The sequence below is a fragment of the Falco punctatus genome (genome assembly GCF_963210335.1).
Source record: "Falco punctatus genome assembly, chromosome: Z".
NCBI classification, from domain to species: Eukaryota; Metazoa; Chordata; class Aves; order Falconiformes; family Falconidae; genus Falco; species Falco punctatus.
The window spans coordinates 43,416,640-43,421,779 of NC_137586.1; the positions used below are offsets into that span (position 1 = coordinate 43,416,640).

The window sequence follows — 5,140 nt, forward strand, 5'->3', positions numbered from 1 at the left end:
CCCGTCCCCAAAATATGAAAAGGAAAGGATTTCAGACAGTGTATTGACTGACTTTGCATTGCATAGGACAAATTCTGAAAAACTGTTGGTATGATTTTGATTAACACAGCCATAATTTGAAGCTGATTTACTTCATAATGAGGACTGTGACAGGACACTGCAGTATAGGCTATTTATTTCCAGTATAGGCTATTTATTTCAGCAACTCTCCTCACAATTAACACATCTTATTAACACTCTCTAGATTGTATTTACTGTCAATACATATCCAGGATTTAATTTGAACCCCTGAAGGTCTACATAAATCTGGGGTTTAGTTGCTTGAAAGACAGTCTTTCTGCCCTTAAGATTTAGGAAGTTGAGAACACCCAACTTATGTGAGCCCTCACTTTTATAAGGAACAGATGTCCGTGATGCTGCATGTTGCTGGCAAGGTTTAAGAGGTCTGTGCACTTTTATAGTAGTTCACCATTATGCCGGGGCAAGTTTCAACTATGAATTAGAACAGGAGTGGTTTTCTCCTACTTTGAATTCGGCAATATCCTGAATACAACAGACCTTTCCTAGTGTCTTTGGGAAGGAGGCAGATAAAGTAAAGGCAAGTAGAAATAAGTTCAGAAAAGTAAAATCCTTTCTTTCCTATGTTACCCTTCTCTAAAATTAGGCAGCTAATCTGATGCTAAAGCTTTACTGAATTCCACAAATTCAGTATTAGACAATTAGTCAAACCAGAGAGGCTCAGAAAGACACTGAAAATATTCCCAAAAGCCATAAAACAGACTAAATGCCATTTTAAAAAGTATTTAAAAAATCTGTATCTGGAAACTCTTTAGGGGCTAGAAGTGCATGATCGGTTTTCTGGTAGGTAGGTATTCTTGAGGGGGGGGGTTCCTTTTAATTTTTGACTGTTCATCATTCACCATTATATTCTAATTTCACCTGTTATTAAATATAATAAATAAAACATCAGAAGACATTGACATTCCATAGTCTCCTATTTCAGCTATGTCAACGTACTCTGGAATTCATGAAACCATACAGCTTTTTTACGTAACTACATCAGAGCTTCAGAATCAAGTTATATGTTCTGCAAACATTGGAAGTAATATTAATTTTAAATGCTAGAGAGAAGGCACCCATGCCAATTACAGCAAATGGTCGTCAATGGAACGACAGCATCAGAATAAATTTCCTAAGATGTGCTCATATTATTAAATGACAGAGACTATTATGAAGCTCCTCCATGTTATTGAAGAAATAATAAGCGGAAAAAATATTTATTTTGTCTCTGATTAGGACTGACTTGAAGGGGAATCCTAATTCAACTCTAACCAAAAGTATCTACATACCTTGTGGGATCTACAACTTCATTAAGCATACCTTAAGTGGATACCGAAGAGTACGCGACGTGATCCTGTTAAGTCAACCATGTGGCTGAAATTTACCCAATCACCTCTCCAGTTGACTACTAACTTGAATTCTATCTGCACAAATCAAATGAACCACGCTAGCAGGAAGTCTGAATATAATTGCCTTCTTCATATTGCCTATAGGCTCCTGTGTTTGTACAGTCTGATTAGTTTTCTCCTCCTCCTCTTCCCCTCCCTGCAGCAGCATCTGCTGTCTGTACAGCTCCGTCAACGCATGCTCATGGTTTGTTAATGACAAGTAGGCTTTCACTTTTTTTGAGTGAAAGAGAACTCCTGGCAAGACTTCCTGCAAATACAGTGATATAAAATAGCTGTTAGATGACATCATACCAGTCCAGCATGGAGCTTTTCATAAAATGCAAACTTGTACATTATGAAAAAAAGCTGTCAAATAGAGAAACAGATGTTTTCTCTGCTTCGTAGTAATGAAGCTGGATAAAATTGTGATAATCTCGTTACAAAAGCAGTTGAGTGTGCGCTGTAGTGGGGTAGTCAGTTGCTCTTGATGTTAACAAAATCTCAAGGATTGTTGTGACAGAAAAATTAAGGTTTTAATTCTGGGAATGGGAATAGCAATTGTGATAATGCTTTCAGGATCAAAGCAACCACAGGTATTTTCAGTTTTGTTCTTGGATCTCCCAAGAGCTCTCATCTGAATGAAACATTTCCTCCTGCCTCACAATTAATCAGCCAAGAAACTGAAAAGACACAGGCAAATTGAATTACTTTAGCACAATCATACTGCCATTACAGCATAATTTGCATTCAGTCACTGGGAGCCTTAAAGGAATCATTGTGGTCTGTTAGTAATTTGAGGACTAGGCTGTTTACGTAGTAGCCTAATAACTTTGAAGGTTCTGGTCTTTGTTAAGAAACTCTTAATAGGTATGTGAACTACAGGCCGTTCCAACTTCAATTAAATAGTCAGAAACAGATAACAAAAAAACGCCACAAGGCATCCATTGTTCATAACATTATTTGAAGTGCCCTGCAAAGCAAATAAAATTTCATGGGGACTGGGAGACTTAATGTACTTTCTGAGAATTTCTTCCAAGGTTTGATTCATAAGATCACATTACTCCTTTTAGGTTCAGAAGCTAGGATTCACTCAGTCTTCTTTATTTTGGAGAAGGACTTCTAGTTGAGAAACTTAACTGATATGTATTAAAAAACTTTATTCCTTCAAAGGAGGAGCTAACTTAAAATACTCATAAGAAACAATTTAAATTTGTTTCATGAAGAGTCACCACCACTAACAGATCTCTTCTCTAAATAAAGTTTTAGGTTTTCTCTGTCCAGTGTAATGAACTTGTTCATTTTGCAATCACCTAGATAGCCTTTACTTACAGGAGAAAAACAAAGAGGAAATCCAATGTCTATCATTCAAACAGGGAGATATTTTCCCATAAAATCAAATTTTCAAATTTCAATACATCTTTTGTTATGGCAGTGCCAATTATTTTTTTTTTATTAAAGAAAGATAAAAACTCTTTTCTATCTATCCCTATGCTAGCAGAGAAACCAGAATGTGAACTGTAGAAGGAATGAGTTAAAACTAACTGGATGGATCAGTATGGCTAATAACATGTTCATTTAAGACCTCTTTTATTATTTCAAACAACAATTTCTCACACAGAAGCGTGAAGCCATGGGTAAGTGAGCAAGGTACACTGTTTCAGAATCTGTATGACAGCATATTTGAGACAATATTATAAAAACACCAGGACTTGTTAAAGTTTTTTTAAACATGGGTAAATCCATCGTATTATGTCAAATAATCATGACCATATAAGAAATATGACATCATTATACTTAGAATTAGCACTACTGCCTATTCTGGAACAAGTCAGTGCCTGTAACCTGAAAAACACGCTTATTACCCACTGCTCCTCATTGTCAACTGTGGTTTATAAAGCATTAGCAGCTGAACTCCCACAGTGGCGGTGATACATGCAGTACGTTGTGTTGCTAGGTAGGGCCTGGCGGCCGGAAGATCTCGCGCTGTACGGAAACACAGGCCCCCCCTCCAGGTAGCCAACAGCTTTTAGTTTATGATGTAAGCAGATGGAAGTGACATTGTAAACCTAGGCTATATAGTGTCGCATCGTTCAGCAATAAACGCCATTTGCCATCCACCACATTGGTGTCTGTGAGCTGATGGACCGCGCGGCCAGGGGTCGGCCGCCGTGCCGTTCCTGAGCCAGGTCACCGCGTGCCTGTGAAGGCAACAACGATGTGATCATCCTTGGTGCCCAACCAGCTTTGTGATTTTTTCATGGATACTTCTTCCCTTCCTGACACCCTAGCATCAGGCCATCTACTCAAGGTACCTGCTAGCCTTTCCCCCGGTAGGATTATGAGATGTCTGAGCTCAATTGACTGTTAACTCTTTTTCCACCTGCAAATTGTCTTCAAGTAGAATATATAGAACCTGGACTGGAACTGCCAGACATTGTGTTGTTTAGTTGCGGTGCCTGTTCAGACCAAACTGCCAAAGTCTGTAAATCCCTGCCATGCCTACTGCGCACAGGCAAAGCAACTTTACCATTCACATATGGCATACACAGTCCATGCAGGAGTAAGAAACACAGTGCCCACGGTACATCACTCGCTGTGCATGCATAGGCTGTCAGTCAGGGACGTGAGCTGCAGGTCCGGGACATCCCACACCCATCAGCCTGCCTGTGCCCCTGCCCTCTCTGCCTTGCTACTCCCAAGAGGTATTGTTCCCTCCACACCTTCACCCAAGACACAGATCTACTACAACCTTTTCAAAAAGGAAAAAAGAACCCCTCCCCCACAAACTACTGCCCCACTTGCACATTCTCGTCATCCATATACTCTCTATTTAGACTGCAGCCTTTCCCACGAAGAGGCTGTCATCCGAGTCTTGTGGACATCCAGGGATTTGTTATGCCCTGCCACTACCGTGCTGCTGTCCTCTTCACAGCATTAGTGGCAGGTGGCAATTTCTCCACCTAGGATACAACAGGATCCTGCAAAGACGAGATTTAAGAAAGGAAGCTGAAAACAAAATGCACAATGCCAGTGCCATGAATTTTCTAGGTTGCGTTTCAAAATAAACACCTGCAAACAGCAGCAGTGCTTCCCCAGCTGGGCACGAAGGTGCAGGCCATGCCCTCCCGGCTCCCACGGGCAATGCCCGTGCTGCTCCCCTGCCTAGGAGAACTCCAGGAGCGCTGGCCGGAGCTCTGCCGCCCGTGATCTGCAAGGGCAGAAGCCTTGCCAGGCCGGACGTGGGTACGTGCCAGCAGCAGGGCACGGGTGTCTAAGGGCAGTTCCACACTTTATGACTTGACTCATCCTTAGCAAGAGCGCTGCAACAAGCGTTAGCCAGGGCACGGGGCGCGGGCTGACTGTTGTAAGGGCAGAGGCCTGTGTGCGCACGGGTGACCAGCGCCCTGTAACGCTCACGGCAGCCGCCGCTCCCCGTTACCCGCGTCGACGGGGCCGCGGCCCGCGCGGAGCGCGCGGGGGCCACGGGGCAGGAGGCGCGCGGCCAGGCGGCACAGCGAGGAACGCGCGGCAGGCCCTGCGCACGGTGCCACCGCGGGCGGGGCGCGCGGGGCGGGCGGGGCGCGCGGGGCGGGCGGGGCGCGCGGGGCGGGCGCTTTCCCCACCTCCCCGCGGCGCCGCCCTCCGCGCCCGAAGCCTGCGGGCGGGTACGCACACGCCTCCCGCAGCCGGGG

The 5,140-nt window shown here is 43.9% G+C and overlaps 1 protein-coding gene across 1 annotated transcript in view; it reads left to right on the forward strand.

The window, feature by feature from the left end:
- The window catches only part of RMI1 (RecQ mediated genome instability 1), a 153,044-nt gene continuing 147,904 nt past the window's right edge, over positions 1-5,140 (forward strand). Inside the window, exon 1 of the mRNA XM_080372761.1 lies at positions 1-10. The gene's annotated coding sequence lies outside the window, so the exon portion shown is untranslated. The remainder of the gene's footprint in view (positions 11-5,140) is intronic.